Raw genomic sequence first — 19,559 nt, 5'->3', positions numbered from 1 at the left:
ACAACTCTTGCCCGTCCATCTCTTCCAGTACACAGTTCCTGAATACGCACGCTTGGCCAGTTAATTCGTTTGAGATTTTCGCTTCCGACCAATCCCCAAATCCAATATCCCCTAATTTCAGCTCACAATGAGTTTGAAAGAAAGTACTAAAAATATATATTATTAAGAGTAATGATAATGAAAATTTTGAATTAAGGATTCTCTGAAGCAAACATAAAATTCATTCTAGTGGCATTTTTAATCTTCATCTATAGTGGGGTCTTGTGAAGAAACATACGACTTTTATCACGAGTTACATGACACTAATTGCGAAACATAAATTATAATTTGCAATATTACAATTCTAAAATTTACAATTTTACAAATTTAAACTTAAAGCGATTTCGTTTTTTTTAGTGACTCGTGCATTTGCTTTCGGAAAGCAAACTTTGATAAAGGTGAACAAATGATGAAGACAATTTTTTTTGTACATTAGCTCCGCATTTGAAAAAGCCTTTCTTCACAGTCGTCGGAAGTCTCCGAGACGCTCGCCGTGGTATTTACACCACTAAAAAGCAAAAAATAAATTACTTTTAAATAAAAAAAACCGCCTTCAAAAAATACCCAGGAACTAAAAAGCAAAAAATAACTGATTACACTTACATTCTATTTCCTACCCAAACATAGAAATGAAATTTATTTTACAATTCCGGTACAAAAATCAACTATATAAATTAAACACCGAATTATAAAATAAACACTGATTTAAATTACTATACGATGAATTATTTTAAATACCTAACCAATTATATACGATCTCTTAATTTTTAATAACCTTTTGTAGTCGTGGCCTCCTATAAACTACAACCTAACGTAACTGAGTAGGTTTAGTTTTAAAGACTAATTTCGCGTATAGTTAAATTAGTGTTTAATTCAGGATTCGGTGGGTTGTCAGTTATGTTAGGTAGTAGTTTATAGAAGGAAGGCCCCGACTTCAAAAGGTTAGTAAAAACTAAGAGATCGTATATAATTAGTTAGGTATTTAAAATAATTCATCGTATAGTAATTTAAATCAGTGTTTATTTTATAATTCGGTGTTCAGTTTAGTTGATTTTTGTACCGGAATTGTAAAATAAATTTCATTTCTATGTTTGGGTAGGAAATAGAATGTAAGTGTAATCAGTTATTTTTTGCTTTTTAGTTCCTGGGTATTTTTTGAAGGCGTTTTTATTTAAAAGTAATTTTTTCGGCTGTATGACGATTTGAGGGCAATTCTGCATTGCATCCCATCCAAGGTAATCCCACACTATAACGACCCTCCTCGTTTCTCGAAAGAGAATTCAAAAATTGCTCACGTGCTATTTTTTCCTCTAAAGAGTTATTTAAGTTGAGATTAGCATCCGAAATTCCGATTGTTTCTAAGATCGGAAATCTTGAAATCCTGTACTGGGCCGCGCCGTCCCTATGTGCGAGGTCGTGCGGGGCACGACGGCGCCAGAGTCAAAAAAGCGCCGAGCTCTTTTCCAATCAAAACTGCTCCAAATAGGAGGACTCTCTCTAACCAAAAAGTAAAATTGAACTTTTCAATATATCCATGGCCCGGTCAAGCCAAAGGGATGACCAGGCCCTGGCAAAATTTGGTGACCCTCTCACAAGAAAATCTGCACATTTTTCATGTGGGTTTTCCGAAACGGGAAGAAATAAAGACATTTACACAATTTTGGCACCCTTAAAATTGTGGTGCCCTTTCCATGGAGCTGTCGGACCGTGCGTTCATCAGGCAATGATTATATCCAATGGCGGCGGTGAAGTTACACTGCTCATTGAAACAAGCAATATTCTCGTTGCCTATCTGAAGGAAAAATCATTGCCTTTTTGTGTCGAATTATGCTATTCAAAAGTGCAATCTTTTACACTGAAAACGCGTGATGCTAATTAATGCATACATTAGCGTTTTTCATCCTAATGTGGAGCCATGATTGCTATTTCGATAGCACACAAGTCTGAAATGAGGCGCAAGAAGTTTTCTATTCCCCATTTTGGATCTTGAGGTGAATATGTTGTATTGTAATCAGTGTAATGCAGTAAAACCTGTAAAGTGGACCACCCCTGTTAGTTGACCACCTGTCTAAAGTGACCGTTATTTTCAGGCACAGAATTAGATCTTATCATATATTTCAACCTCTGTAAGTTGACCACTAAAGTAATGTACCGCAAGTGGTCGAATTACACAGGTTTCACTGTATTTTCTTTTTGGGATTTGAAATCATTGTTCGTGGTAATTCGACTATTTCATGTTATCATACTTAAAAACTACCGAAAGCCCAATTGCATATATTTTACTTGTGCGTAATGTTTGTATATTGTAGACAACAATTTTGGTTAACTTTTTTTGTTCCAAAAAGTAACAATTTAACCATAATTTCCCGAGCCTCCTCCTTTTTCTTTAACTATTTGTGTGTCAAAAAAGAGCTTTGGACGATGTATTTGCTTTAGATATCATATTCGATGCCTTAAATATTTTAGAATTGTTGGTTTTACCGGAAGGGACTTCAGTTTTAGATTTCAATTATAACCAACTAAATACCAACTATATATCAGCAACCATGGCAATGGGAGGGGAGGGGCGGCTTAGCAATAGTTCTTCACTTTCTGGAGGACCCTCGTAGGCTGCTAACTAGGTGTATAGAAGATAGTGTAGAAAAATACCGAACTCAAACCATGAGAAATATAAATTTATAGTGTAAGAGAGAAAACAGTGTTTAAGAGTTAGGGAGGCGCTAAAGACAAATAAGCTCAAGAAAAAAAAGTCTATCGAATACTCATGAGTATTCGAAAACATTTTTGAGGTAAACAAGCAGCAAATCAGGCTACAGAAGATACAGTATAGCTTAAACGTTTTTACGTTCAATTGCGAAATGCAGCTTCAACCATTCAAGGCTTCGTGTGCAAATATTGTTTCGATGACCAACAAGTTCAATCAAAGGCTCACCTTGAGCAATTAAATAATTTAACTGAGTGTTTTCGTGAGTGGCAGCGGGAACTAAATATTAATAGAACGTCCTATTTTTCAAATAAGTAAGACTTTAACGTTTACTTAACTCTCTGAAAACTTTCAAGAACTTCTAATTTATTCAAGATTTCGGTAAGTAAGTTATTAATAAGTTCTCCAGTGTATCAAAAGATGATGTATAACAAAATAAAGAAATGTTTTTATTAAATAATGACTTTGGTCTGATTTGCTTAGATTCAACTTGACGATGTAATCTGGAGCTTGATGATGGATTAGGTAATGGAATCTGGATGCATCCCCAAGGTGCAGGTTTCATCGCCATTATGGATTTATCAAATCATAATTATAATTTAAGGCGAAAATTTCGTGCTATTTAGTTTAGCTTTCTGTATCTTGAAGGATGAATTGACTTACTTGATTTTACTTATTTGGCGGATTATTTTACCTTTTAACAGCTCTCATTCGTTATTCGGTGGACTTTTTTAAAACTTTAACTTTTGGCCGTGCTTTGTGGCTAGTTTTGTAAAGTCGTTGCTTTCATTGAATAGAGTATCAGTTTTGAAAACCGTAATTACAGCATAAAAATTATTAAATTGGATGGAAGTTACTATTGGTATCTCAGAGTGAGAAGGACGTTTGTCACAGAATGATGAATTTTCAGGGGGAAGACATTTTTCTGCCACATGCAAAGGATTGGACGCGCGCTCTTTTAACCCTGCTTAAGAATGGAAATGAACTTTTTTTTTTAGAGAATGACGTTAACATGGCTCAATGCAGAATAGACTTCTATACACTATGCACTAATAAACGGAAAATCGCAATTTTTGGACTTCAGTTTTTCTGGCTCTGGGTTAGATATTAGTAATCAATAGCATTGACGCACAGAGTTGACAAAGTGGTGACCGAGTAGAGAATGATACTAGTAGTTTTAGTCGTTACTCGTTTTTATGGCACTTTCCCCGTCAAAGGTACGTCACTTGGTTTGGCGAAATAGTTTACTTTCTGCCTTGGCGGCAGTAGAAAAAATGGCTTGACTCGATTGGCGACATCCAACAAGTTTGACAACCATAGAATTTAGAAATTGAAGTTGATGAATGTCACTGACGAAGAAATGATTAGTTTGCAATAGTGATACATGAATTAAGATTGTCAGAGATACTAATGCGCCAAGTGACATACCTTTCATGGAAAATTATCGCTTATATTTAGTCACCCCGTGGGCGATTGGCGACCGCTAATCTTGATGTTTGAACCACACTACACGCTGATACTGAATACACTGTACATACACTATATGGTTTCTAAAAATAGGACAAAAAAAAAATGGTGCTTACGTTTTAACGCTACCGCAGCTACAGATTTGTCGGTTTTATAATATTTGGCGGTTTTTTCTTGTTGCCAAAACAAGGCGACAAGGAATCCAAAAGATAAAAGCGTGCGCGTGAGAACAACAAATGCGCCAAATGATTTGCTCTTTAATTGGCGCATTAGCACAACTGCTGCTGCTGCGTTAATACATAAGAACCGAAAAACTATGGAATCGCTTAACATAGTAAAAAATGAAGACAACTACCACCAGTACCTTTGGAATCAAATATCGAAGAGCTCGATACAGCGTCCAGGGATATCAAATTCATTCTTGCTTTGGCGCTTGTCAGTATAGAAAAGCTATTGCAGAGCTTAAGGTAGCAAAACCACGCTAAGGGCCGAGTGCATCTTCCGCCGGTAGCAAAGACCATTTCAGCACACTACATAGGAGAAAACAGTCTTTAATTTTAGAGAGCCATGTTTGTGACTCCCCCCCCCCCCCCCAGTTATGTGTAAAAGCATTTTTAGCTACCAGGGGTAAGACGTACTCAGCTTCTTTATGGGTTTTCCTCCGTTATGGGGATTACAGACTGGCAGGTCAAAAACGATGACGAAACTGCGGTCTCTGAATGCTGTAAGCTGTGAGGTTATTTATGTGCGATTCTGTCTCAGTCCAAATGTGGGGCGGTGACTTGTAGCTTTATGGCATCAACATTGCGTCATGAGAATCGGAAAAAAAAAAATCAAGTACTTTTGTTAGGAGACTCCTCGCTTGCATTCTGACCATATTATTAGACGTGATATGGAACGCATAGATACAAGAACTCAAAATGTCTACATACGAACTTTATAGATGTTTGCTATCTACACTATAAGACGCAGAGTTGCGCTTTCACAAATACTAAAAAAAAAAAAACAGCCGATCACCTGTCAACACAAGATATTATTTATCTGGCGCCACCTGCCAGATAAATTGCTTTACAACAAAATCTGCATAAACCACAATAAATAAAAAAATTGAATAATAAAAAAAGAAAACAGTTCAAAGTTCTTTCTTGATCCGTTTCACACCAAATTTTTTCTAGCATTTTCTCTCTTAAGTAATAAAAATATTTTCTTTTTATTTCTCGAAAACATAGTTGCAAGGGTACAAGTAGAAAGAACCTCTAATAACATAAAACCTTATTCATATTTTAAACGCATCTAAACAATATTTGAAATTTGTTACCTCAAAAGTTTTAAAGCAGAGGTATGCAGAAAGAGTGTCTGCTTAAATGATTCGGGTCAACAAAGAGCCTGTTATATATATATATATATATATATATATATATATATATATATATATATATATATATATATATATATATATATATATATATTATATATATATATATATATATATATATATATATACTGTGTGACTACGGATTGTATGGAAAGACAAACATCCCTTTTACAGCCGGAAATGGACAAATCTATTATTTTTAGCGATGTCAGCTTTTGCAGAAGCAGAGTCTCATTCAAATGAGCGGAGTACAAGCATCAAATTTTGACTTTTCCCCTCATTCAGATAGATTCGTCTCACCTGGACATTTGAAAATTCCATACAATCCGTGGTTGGACAGTATATATATTAATTGGAATTTTTGACTTCTTGAATTCAAATTATGTTTTTCGCAATCACGAGCGTGTATGAATGCGCGTGTGTGTGTGTCTATGTATACATGTGTGTGCGTGTTGTGTATGCAGTGCTGTGTGTGTACGTGCGTGTGTGTGTATGTATGTAAACATATGTGTTTGTGTCTGTTTGCAGGCATAAGTTTGTGTATGTGTATGAGTGTGTGTTTGTGTCTGTGAGCATTCATGAGTGTGTGTGTATGCGTGTGTGTGTAGGATATGGACGCAACCTGGAGACGGTTTTCGCAAGAGGAGCAGCATCGTGAGGCCGGTCGACGCGACGGTGGTGCTGGCAGAGGGTGCTGGCGGGAAAATAAAATGATAGGAATTCAAAACATTCAAATGAGAACAATAAGCAATCGTGATTGCTCAAAAAAAAAAAAAAAAAAAATCTTAGCTTCGGTATATAAGTCAGATTCCGAAGCACTCAACTGCTTATGTGATAAAATAGTTCACTAGTAACCAGTGTGTTATATAACGAATGCTGAAAATTAAAATAATCAATTATCCAATGTATTGAAGCACAAAACATGCAAATTATTGCATATAATTTGCATGTTTTGTGCTTCAATATGTTGGATAATTGATTATTTCAGTGTGTTACAGTTGAAAAAAATAAATGGAGAAACTCATCGAAAGAAAAAGCTGTTCGAAACTAATTTGCAACAAGAACCAAACATTTCGGAGACGACCAAACAGCCTCCACATCCCTCTCTACTTGTGCCGCCAAAATGAATAAAATAAAGAGCTAAAAATTCTCTTTGCACATTTTTGCTTTAAAATGGGTTATAACAATTCCTCACCAGCATCGAGGTAACACTGTCCACATTAGTAGTGATTAATACAGGGTAAATGACTAGTTAAGGCACGATTAAGGATTTTTCTAAAAAATTGGATTGTTGTTCAATTGCGATGTTGCAGTTCTAGTTCGTAGAAAAATCTTATAACTCTCACGGTGTCAGAAACTCAGAAATGAAAATTTTACAGCTTCAAAAGTGCCAACTATGATTTATACTTTATAACTTTTTTTGAAATAAACTGGAATTCACTGGTTTGATTAGTTATGGTCACACTCGCTCAGTACATACTAAAACCTAGTCATGGTCATGCCAGCTGAGTTTTCAATACACACAAGAAAAAGTACTCAGCAAGATTTAAACACCTGTTTTTTTTCCCTACCATGTAATCAAATTTAAAGTATCTTGACTTACCAATTCGAGCAACATTATTTTTAAAGGTTCGTTTGAGCAACAACAACGAAAATTAATAAAATAATTAGAACAACATTTTTTAAAAAACTTATCGTTTGCAAAATTTAGCTTATTTTTTATCACAATTCTACCAAGGGCGTACACAGTCCCTCCCCCCTGTAGAAAGGACCTGGAGGTATCCTGGTTAACAGGTGTCCTGGAAAAAGGACACCTGTTGGCCCGGGCCCGAACCTGATGGAGGTCCGAGATTTTTGAAAATGGGGATTAAACACACGTAAGAGCGTAAGAAAAACAGCATGGAGGGAGGGGGGTCCGTGAAAGTCATTTGTGACGCCCCCCCCCACGTCCCTGTTCTAGGAAGTAATTTCTAGTAAGAACGATCAAAAAATGAATGATGGTCATATGTGCTCATAACTGGAATACTAATTTTTGGTTGACTTCCTATGGACACTTTTGCGGGAAAAGATCCTAATTATCTTAAAGGCTAAAATAAACGTTGAAAAGGAGGAGGGGGAGTGGGAAGATATCGATAATTAAGAATCTGGCGATCTTTTTTATTAGGCATCAATTTTTGGCTTCAGCGCCTGCGCAAGAAATATTTTACGTTGCAAATCTAAACAAAGAGAACGGAAACATCTATTCACATAGGATTACTATAAATCAGCAGGGTTACCAAAATAAAATTATTTTCGCCAAAAATGAGACGACCGCGCCAGATTCCCAATCATCGATATATCCCCGGGGGAGCTAAGGAATGAGTACGTACCAATGAAACTGCGATCTGGGATTTTTTTTAAAAAAAGGAGCCAAGTCGAGTCCTTAAGAGATAACCCTTTCAACTGCTTAAATGCAAAAAGTCACTGTTGGTGACTGAGGAGCATCAACATAATTAATTACACTGTAGATAAGACTTTTGTTTGGAAAGAATAGGGTGGGATGTCCTTGAAAGTGGCTGCTTTGAGGACCCGCTGACGGTGTTCCTGTAGTATCGATCACGAACTGGGTACTGAAAATGCGAGGCAAAACCTGCCCATTAGTTTTGAGTGCCCATAAATAGTCATTTACCCTAGTTTCAAATGTTCAGTGGCATTTATTCTATAGTTAAAATAAATGTGAAAACTACAGTAATAAAGGAATCAGCACCGAAATACGAGATCAGATTCAATCCAAAGCAAGGTCATGTTGCGAAAGCATAGCCAATGAGCGAAACCATCTCGTTACGGGGCTGATTCCAAGACACAGAACACTTTCAGACCAGTTTGAGCTGTGAAAACGCAATGGTGAAGGAACTGCTTCATTTCAAGGCTTTCACGTAGGAAAAGGGTTCATCGGAACCCAGAAACACGTGACATATTCCGCAGTTTCAGCTAAAATTCGCTGATTCGAGACCAATCGTTGGCGTCGAGATTCTGCGTCGAGACCAATCGTTGCTTAAATCGATGGAAAATAAATGTTGAGTGATTGGACATCCTTGAATATCTTGGTGGTCACTAGGCTGACCGCCCCCCCCCCTCCTCCGAAAAAAACGAAAGTCAATTTTTCAAGTCTCACTACCCTCTAATATTTTTCCTTTTGGGTCAAAACAATTGTAAAAAAAGTTTCATATCATTTGAAGAGCGGCAACCTGTGCCGACTTGCGCCTGAAAGTGTGAACCAGTCCTATGTACTAGGGGGAATCGAGAATTTTTTTTTTGGAAGTTCGAAATTTCCTGTTGGTGAAACGTTGCCCCTACACATGCACCAAAAAAATATTTATCCAAATCAAAAACATTTTTAGATGATCAGCAGGAGGCCTAAATTTTAAGTTTCTGAAGAAAATTGTTTTTTCCCCTATATATATATATATATATATATATATATATATATATATATATATATATATATATATATATATATATATATATTTTTTTTTTTTTATATATATATATATATATATAAATGTAAGGTGAATTTTTTTGAAGTTATCAAGTTGAAAAATATTAACAGTATTGTCGATAATTAGCATTAAATAGAAACTTTTGCTCTCTTGCAATATTTAAATCTCTCAAAATATGGATTTTTGGAATTTTAAATTACATTTTTCATTTTAAATTAATTTTTTTATTATTCATTTGCAAATGTTGATTTAAAAATGTGTTTGCCAATCCGTTTTTGAACTGATATTTTATTTAAATGTACATATATGTAATTCTTTAAGAAGATAAATCGAAAAAATCCATTTTTTGAAGAAAATTATAAATTTTAGGCCTCTTGTTAGACGCCTAAATGTTCTTTATTTTTAAATTTGGATAAATAGTTTTGTGGTACATGTCAGGCTATGAGGGCAACGTTGTATCAACATAAAATTTCGAACTTCCAAAAAAAAAAAAAAAAATATTCGACCTAGTACACAGGGTTTTGGTTTACACTTTCAAGTGAAGTCGGCACAGATTACCGTTGGCGTTGTTTAAATCATATGAAACTCTTTTTTACAACTGCTTTGACCTAAAAGGAAAAATATCAGAGGGTTAGCGACTTGAAAAAAAAAAAAAAAGATTTTTTTTAGAAGGGGGGGGGAGGGGCAGGGACACCCTAGTGGTCAACCCTTTTCGTGCAACGGCCAATGGACGGGCGCACTAGAGCACTAGGGAGATGCGTTCAAACTTATTTCTGTCGGCGTAAATACAAGTTTGAAAAAAAAGTGAAGTAAGTGTTTATTTTACTTGTTTTTCCTCAAAAAAGGAAACGCTATAATGTTCTTTTTATAAATAAAATTAAAAAAAAAAAAATCAGCGATTGCCGGAAAACAATGAACAAGGTACCTGGAACAGAAGGTGGTTTCCATTTTCTTTCCCACCTTCTCCGCCAAAATGGATATCTTGTCGCCAAATCACTCGCATGGATTCCGGAAAAGCGAAAAGCAAATTCTGTGTAAAAGTTCATTCCCTGCCAGCGGCGTTTCAATGCCGAGAAAACAGCCAGCCTTCCTGGAATACAAAACCTTCAATTTTTTTTCAGTTAATACACATACACTTTTACAAATACGCTTTTAGAGATACAACACAGGAGCTCATTCAACTCTAACAGATTTCAACCATATCGAATAGGATTCATTACTTCTACCCATTGCGCAGACATGAATTTCACCCAAAAGAAAATGACCCGCTTCCCTACGGGTAGATGGAATTCGATCGAATCTTACGAAATCGAGTTGAACGAGCCCCAACATTTTTAAGTTCTTACAAACAAACGGCACGACCTTGAGGGTCACGGAGTGAGACAAAAATTCTAGATATAGGTCCATTCCCGTTAGATATGAGCCAAGGTAAAGCGGTTTGGCTGCATAGGCTCTAGTTTGGCTGCAATGAGGGTCCTAAGTTGCTAGTTCGGCCATACAAATTCAGTGGTCTTTCCATTGGAATTTCACTTCGACACTATATTCGGTCTTCCAACATATTTGGTGTCTTTTTTTTTGGTAAAATGTGCGTTATTTAAGTTACTTGAAAAGTCGAAATGATCTTGTATTTTTGTTTTTAATGTGTCGTCTTTATCTTCTTTACTAATAATAAAGCTGAATGTCTCTCTGTCCGGAGGATGTCTGGATGTCTGTAGGATGTCTGTAGGATGTCTGTGACGCGCATAGCACCTAAACCGTTCGGCCGATTTTCATGAAATTTGGCACGAAGTTAGTATGTAGCATGGGGGTGTGTACCTCGAAGCGATTTTTCGAAAATTCGATGGGGTTCTTTTTCTATTCTTAATTTAAGAACAAAACTACCATAAGATGGTTAAATTACGAAATTACCATAACGTGTAACCGTAACATGGGCACAAGCCAATTGGCGAGACAATTCACCATACATTATTTGTAAATATACAGGCAAACCAAAAGACCTTTAATTTTTCTATTACGGGCGAAGCCGTGCGGGTGCCACTAGTTACTAATAATAAAGCTGAAAGTCTCTCTGTCCGGAGGATGCCTGGATGTATGTAGGATGTCTGTGACGCGCATAGCACCTAGACCGTTCGGCCGATTTTCATGAAATTTGGCACAAAGTTAGTATGTAGCATGGGGGTGTGCACCTCGAAGCGATTTTTCAAAAATTCGATGTGGTTCTTTTTCTCTTCCAATTTTAAGAAAAAAAAAAATATAAGATGGACGAGTCAATTACGAAATTATCATGACGTGGAACCGTAGCATGGGCACAAGCCAATTGGCGAGAGAATTCACCATACATTATTTGTAAATATACAGGCAAACCAAAAGACCTATTGATTTTTCTATTACGGGCAAAGCCGTGCGGGTACCACTAGTGTTCAATAAATTAGAACTTTTCCTTCTCTACCATTTTCTGCTTATCGTTGTGGAACATGTATGACAGCTGATGATAAATATCCAGTAAATGTTTCAATTAGCAAACGATAAATACTTTACACTAGCTGAAGATTCGTATCAAACGAAATAATTAGTTTTTTTTTTTTTCAAACGATAAATATCCTGTAACTACGTTATTTCGGCATTCAAAATATTGAAATTAAAGTAGCATCCAATTTAAATTTGAGAAACACCTTTTAAAAACTAGTACTGAAAATAATTAATTCAAAGGTAAGTGCATACAAATGACTCATACGGCAGTACAATAGCGGAAAACAGTTGTAAAGATTGTAATTCTAAAGGAAACTCCATTGCATTTCTGGGCCCAAATTACCATTATTGGACCCCCGTTGCAGCCGAACTAGGGCCTATGCAGTCAAACCGCGTTACCTGAGCTCATACCTAGTGGGGATGGACATATATCTAGAATTTTGTCCCAATCCGAGACCCTCAAGTTCGTGCCGTTTCGTAGTTAGAAAATTGAATCATTCGAGGGTTTCTGTCTTCAATCTGTTCCACCCTTCTGAGAAATAGTAATGTAAAGTTTCTTTGGTACAGAATGCTTGGTTCAGCTTAGCAGTCAACAAAGACAAAAATCGAAACCAAACAAAATCCATTTAACCTTCTAAGGGACGCGGTCTCTATGCCAACATGAAAGATCGGGCGTATTTCTTAGATACACTACTTCATATAGCTTTTGACCGCGGGGAGGCGGCGGATGGACTGGAAGCGGAAACGGAAAACTTGATTTTGAAGTAGGTAGGGTCAGCGAGAACGCGCAAGCAGTAAAACTTTTAGTATACTACAAAACGGAATGGTGCGTTTCCGCTTCCGGTTCGTTCTGGTCAAGCTATATCTTGACCGACCTCGCAGCTGAACTAACCTGGTTCGTTGCCGTTTTGGAGTTCATTTCTATGTTTAGTTGAATTAATGTTAGGATATATCTGAGAGACATTCGCGACTTGGATTTTGTATGTTTTTATTACAACCATTTAAACGCATTCCTGAGGACCGTTTAATCCCCCCCACCCCCTTACTGACTTAACCAGTCGTGAGTTGATCTGAGTCACAAACAGCAGTCGTGGAGACGCTGAAAAAATTCCATTGATGACTAGGTCATGGGGAGGGGGAAAAATCAGACGTTCGAAGCGCTATCTGGCGTTAAGTTATAAAACGAAATCGACTCTTAGTTTGTCTCTCTAATAGGAGGAGATACATGGGTGGACGAGGCGAGTCATTGTAAGACAAGGTAACAGAAACTGATGCAGAGACAAACCAAACCACATGCCATCCTCATATAAAGGGTGTCCCAAAATTAACGCAAGATTTGAATTTGCCGCCATTTTTGCAATAAATGGTGGGCAATCTTGAAAAAAGAACAATTTGGCAGCTGAGGGTCTAGGGTTATTACAAATGGAGCGTTTTCGATTCTATAATGCGTTTTCATTATCGAACAATTATTTGAAAAATAATGAAAGTTTGGGCGGGTCAAGCGGTTTACTGTTATTGGCGCTCGATATCGCAATTGGTTGTGGGATTGCTGACATAGACGTTTGACTTCAAATAACCCCATAGGGAGATGTCTGATGATGTAAAATCACACGATCTAGGGTACAATTCATATCACCGAAACGAGAGAGTACACGAACAGGAAATTCCTCATGCAGTGATTGAATTGTTTCGCTGGCTGTATATAGCATAACGCTCCATTTTTACTAACCCTAAACTCCCAGCTGTCAAATTGTTCTTTTTCCGTGGCTGCCAACAATTCACAGCAAAAATGGTGGCAAATTCAAATCTTGCTTTAATTTTGGGACACCCTTTATATATAAAGCCAATTCACTGATCGAGTAACACCCTGACGTCATCAACAATGACACTCGCGCCATAGCATGATCATTTGATGATGTTCTTTCGGCAATGTCTCACATGCAGGGAGATGCTTTATTGTGACAAGGTTAAACTGGATCCGGTCACTTGACTGTTTTACTGGCGAGACTGTCATTTCAGGGGGATGAAGAAACGAAAGCAATGAACGCTATCTACTGGAGTTGAGGGTTGGTTGATCCACGGGAGTTAGGCTTAAAATTTCAACGATCATTCTACTGTCTGACCACGGATTGTATGGAAAGACAAACATCCGTTTTACAGCCGGAAATGGACGACTCTATTATTTTTTAGCGACGCCAGCTTTTGCAGAAGCAGTCTCATTCAAATTTTTACTTTTCCCCCTCATTCAGATAGATTCGTCTTATCTGGACGTTTGAAAATTCCATGCAATCCGTAGTTGGACAGTATCACCAAACAGGCATGCGGATTGTTTTACTTTTTACTGGCCAAAAGAATGCACACAACGCCAAACAACTGTTTTTTGTGTGTTCCACCAAACACAAGAAATAAAATGCGGAATTCGTGTGAAACGACTTGTTTTGTTTAAATTTCAATAAAAAAATAGAATACGTATGCCAAACAAGCAGATTCGATGAAACTTTTACCTATAGGGATGGTTGGGGAAAGTCAGTCACTGAGATAAATGGGTCACCCGCCTAAAACTGAAATATGAAGCAAGTTTTCAAACTTTTTCATCACAGTGATTGCTTTTACACATATTTGGGATTCGTGGAATTTTTTTCTAGGTCAGGGCACTTAGTCAAAAAAAAAAAAAAAATCTAAAATTTTTTTTTTTTTTTTTTTGCAAGTTTATGCAAATGTTTCAAAGAAGTGTTTCAGGTTAGTTTTCATTATTTTTATACGATAATTAATGTTTCACTTATAGTTTAACTTAATGTTCCTACAGCAACAAGAATTTTTGCATAAAATATTATTAATAAGGGTTTAAGTGGAAGGGTTTACTTACCCCGTACATTTTAGCTATAAGAGGTAAGTGGGTCCCCCAACAATAATGGGGATTTCAAAATCAAAAGCGACTCTGATTAAATATTTGTATTAGTGAAATACAAGACAGCTATGATGAACTAGTAGGAATTGATAGTTCAGCTACAAAAACTGCTAAAGCTAGTGATTATGTATTTGTGAAACTTAAATCAAAGTAAACCATGAAGTATGATGTAGATCTAATATTGGAAGTTGATGATACAAATTTTAAAAAAAATGCTTTTGCGTTTGCAAGAACGAATAGAAAAGGTGAGTTTTTATTAGCCTGGTACAGAGGAGGTCGGAATTATTATTGAGGATGAAGTCCAGTATGATGATAGTTCTTCCTTAGCACACTTTAAACAGACAGAGTCATTTAGTGTTTCCAATTTCTTTTTTCTTTTTTGGCTAATTTATCGAAATCGACCTTAATCAACTGAATTACTTTTATTCAACACACCTTTATATGCTAAATGTAAATATGTACCCATAGGCTTTCAATAAGTTTCACAGATGTCATTTTTTTGCTTTTTTGTTTAAAAATTTTCTGTGTTACAGATTTAAAAGACAGTAAATATCTCGTCAATACATGCGCTAAGAAAAAAAAATAATTTGTACTAAAAATGTACACACTTTATCAAGTAAAACCTCCTTAACCCTCTTTTAAATATGCTTGATATTTAAATAAAAGGGGGATGACCCATTTACCCATTATTATGGGGTAAGTGTGGCACCCAATTTTTTTTTTAATACAATAGTTCAGAATATTTAAAGCATTATTTTAGAAAGTAATAATTAACTTTTTAGTTCATTAATTATTGTCCAAGATAAAATAAGGCGATTAGTTTAATTTTTTTTTTGGTTTCAAAATTTTTCCATAAGGTTTCAAAAACGAACTATTCTCATAAGGGGTCCCACTTACCCCAACCAACTCTATTGGAAAATGACCTTCTGCTTAACATATAGGGTAAGGGAGGAACTATTTCAATGCTTCCACTTCAGATCATTCTCTTACTTTTGAAACAGTTTACAGTGGTACCCAACCTACGGCCAGCGGGCCACATCCTGCCCGCGAAGCTCATCCGCGTGACCCGTTGTTCCGTTTAGTGTAGAAATCGAAAGGCACGATTCACCACAATGTCACACATTTCGATCCGATTATTCCAAAATTGATAAATGCATTTAATAAAAGAAACATCAAGTAATATCAACAATGATAACACTTGATTTTTAATGCTCTTCCATATTTTCCCATGTTATTTAGATTTTTTAAAAATATTTTTAAAATTTTATATGCGTTCAGGCCTGCGAAAATCATTAGATAGTCGATGCGGCCGTCGGGTAGAAAAAGGTTATGCGACACTGAATGAGGAGATAAAATGTTGTCCGAGACTACACTCCCACTCTCTCCGAAAGTCAAAGGGGGAGAAGTATTTCGTTTCTCAGAACAGTTTATTAGCCGACGAAATCCTGTTGGCAAGTTGAGCAATTACGAATGGCTTCTTATTCTCACATGTTTAAAAAAAATCAAAAACATTTAATGTCTTGTTTGTTCACGTCTGAACGTGTTCTAAATATAAAATGTAATGTATTTCCAAATTTTCTTGGCGAAGATGCATACGCGTCGATGGCGAAGGTATCCTTGTTTGTGTGGTGCAGACCTCAGCGCAAAAAAATGGGAAACATGTTTTGTACGCTATAGTCCTCCCCCTCTGAGTACTTTGGACTCGGGAAAACAAATGGAAAGCAGCTTGTGCATCTCGCCTGCAACGGGTTAAAGGAACATCACCTTCGGCGATGTGCTTCGAGTGCTTCGCACCCTTCTCGGTGACTGCGGCGAGTCCTTCGTCCAACCCACAAATACGAAATAATTCGCCAAATACACACAAATGTCATTAACTGACATGAAAAATTTCATTAAAATGTGAAATTTTTACATGAGGTGAAAATTCTATTTCAGAAATGTGCAAAATGAATGGGCAAGTTAGACGTTCTGTTTATTCCCTCAACATTTCTGATCATTAGTACTCATTTATTGACCAATGTTTACATGCAAGAATGAGGTATAGGGGAGATGTAGGTATTAGGGTGCTATACTGCCGTGCTTAGCACAAAAGTCGTATCTGCACTTTTTATCAAAATTTAATTGTTCCCACGAAATGCTTCTATGTAACATATTTACTACAATATGCAATGTTTTAAAGTCTTCTGTGAATGGGAAATATTATTAAAAAAATCCCAAAAAGGTGAAATCTGAATCAAATATATGGAGGCGTGAAACTTTAAAGAGGTGTTTCTCATTTTGAGCTCAGCTGCAGATACGACTTTTGTGCTTAGCACGGGGAAATATGTTAGGAAAAATAGTTATTGGCCAATATTAATTAGAATGGGTATTAGGAGGAAGGTTAGGTGTGACTTTCATGGGAAAAATAATTTCAGGATTCTTCTGAGACGAGCTGTTTTGGCACCCATAGGCACCACAAGTCGTCATCTTTCAGTTAAAATAAAAAGTATGCGCATTTGAGCAGATTTTGTATCTCATAACGACACGAGAAATAATAATATTGAAAGTGATTGAACGTGGGCAATTTAAGAAGGCGGATCGGTTACAGTTAAGGTTTCACTAAAACCTGGTTATGACAGTTAATTTACTTCCTTGCTACATCTTCCTCCTAGTTCGTGGCCTCACAATACGCGAATGAAAGACCAGCATATCGAGTATTCGGCGGGGTTACGGTAAGGTGTTTCATTGGCGAGATTGTTAAAGAAGTCGGCTGATCTTTTCAGTTCGCCGGTTTTCACGCCGACTGAATATTGCGCCAAACGAAGGTTATTTTAGATTTTAATGTTGTTTAATGATTTTGTTGAGGTACTTTTCTGTTACAGGTACGTTATGGCGCATTTAAACCTTGGCAATTATTTTGCATTTCATTTATTGTCGACATTTTTGGTTAAAACTTTCACGAAAAATATTGACTTTTTTGCTATCATGCATTAGTGAGTCCTTTGGAAAGACTCTTAAGCAAATCACGCCTTGAAACAAGACGAAACGTTCCACTATAAAGATAAGTAATCCCCTAAATAAATAAATGAAGCCATTAAAAGTAAAATAACCAGCCATGTGTAAAGCCAATAAATAGTATGAAAAGCACATCAAAATAATTCGCCGAAATAGCTTTAAATGCCACATTTTAACGTGTAAATATATCGAGTCATAAATAAACATGAAGCCCACCTTCACTCGAGCTAAATCAACGTTCAAACGTGGTTAGGAAGTGCAACCACCTTACACGTCAGCCTTCTCATCCCGCCGAGCTGAATCAAAACTACAAGGATATCGCCAAGCGTTCGCTCTACACACGAGTAAACAAGCCGAGTCCACTCGATTCAGTTTTAGCAGCGTTGTGGGAGCAACTGCTCGGAAATATTCGGCTCAGTTCAGTGGTGGGAGGCATGAAATTATTTTTTTAAATGCCCTTCGAAAAGAGGAGTGGATTCAAGTGAGTTGCCCACATGTGAACACGGCGAAAAACGCCAGTCTTCTAGTTGCTTGGCCACTTTTCTAGAAAACTGATTGAACTAGTCGCCTCGTGTGTGAAAATAAAATTTGCAATCATGTATTAGGGGGGGGGGTAACACCGAACGACGATGCAAAAGTAACTTTGCAATTTCGACCAAAGTAGAGAATAAACAAGTCGCTAAGCCAAATAACGCACCTATAGAGGGAAAAGACTTTTTTTTTTCCAATTGTAATGCAACTTTTTATTATTTTCTTGCTACCTCATTTATTCATTTGTCAGGTTTTAAGTTCCATTGAAACTTTTGGAAGGGCACTGGCGAATAAAGTTTTAAAACTCGCCACGACCACGTCACTGTAGCTCTGCCCAATAGAAGCTGCGTGAGCAGTTCTCGTGGTGGGCGAACTTCCCATAGTGCCATGGTGTATATATTCGTCCAATCATAAAGTCGAAAATCATATCCATTGTTGGATCGTATTAAAATTAAAATTCCTGAATGAGAATGGGTTTTCTGTGTTACTGTATATTGTTTAAGAAACATATTTCTTGTTCACATGCAACAATAAACTATTTATTGTTGTGAAATGAAATGTGTTGAAAACTTATTTCGAGAAAAAATTTAGTTGCTTGTAGCAGCGTTGTTTCTCAGTAATTATAAAGATTTTTCGTGGTCTTCGGAAAAATTATCCAGAAAGGTAAGCTAGTTTGAAACAGATTTGATTTACTTAATTATTTAACTTTAGTTTTTTACACTTCATTATTTAAGTTTAATTTGGCTCTTTAAACTAAAAATGCTTAAACTCGAACTTTTACACGTTAAAAACGTCAAAAGAGAACTGGACGCTTTGCAGTTCAAAGTGAAGACATAATATAAATGAATGTTAAACCAGTTTCGCAGTTATATTAAGAATGAAAACAGAAATTTACACAAGTCATCTTTGTTCATTTGAAAGACATTCACAACCTGCAACACCTCCACTCTTAGGGGTTAGGGCCGGGGTAGCCTCCTTTTTTATATCTCATCAGCAGAGGTCCGATTCTTCCCACTCGATTTCAAACGTAAACAAAAATAAACGTATGACTGCCAATTCAAAGATCAACTGCGAGAATACTTTTTCCTCGAGAGGTTCACATTTTTATCACGTTTATTTATATTTGCTGCACCTGCTGACATCTTATGAGTGAATCCATATCACTAGTTATTGCGTATGTGATTGATGGTGAATTTTGTTTGGGACGAGTCACTAAACGTGTTGGCGTAGTTGACATTCAAGCCCACCCCCCACAGTTTGCGACGATTCAACGATTGACGCTTCGCAAAGATGACATTTGAGGCAGTGAGAAGCAAAGGGATGTAAGTGGCAAAATTAAAAATTTGTAGATAACTAGTACAAATAGTAGGGGAACCTCTCCTCTGTCTTGGAACAAGAAATGGTACTAGTAGGTCTGGTACTCTTGGGGGTGGGCTTAAATTTCTACTACGCCAACACGTTTAGTGACTCGTCCCAAACAAAATTCATCATGGTAGGTGCTGCTGTACAGCATAATTTAGAAAAAGTCAATGAAAGCCTACCTTGTACGTTATCTTTAAACTTGTTTTACTCAAAATTCTAAAATGTCCACTT

The sequence above is a fragment of the Uloborus diversus genome, chromosome 2 (assembly GCF_026930045.1).
Source record: "Uloborus diversus isolate 005 chromosome 2, Udiv.v.3.1, whole genome shotgun sequence".
Classification (NCBI taxonomy): Eukaryota; Metazoa; Arthropoda; class Arachnida; order Araneae; family Uloboridae; genus Uloborus; species Uloborus diversus.
The sequence above is the reverse complement of the archived record's forward strand: the minus strand, read 5'-3'. Positions refer to the sequence as shown.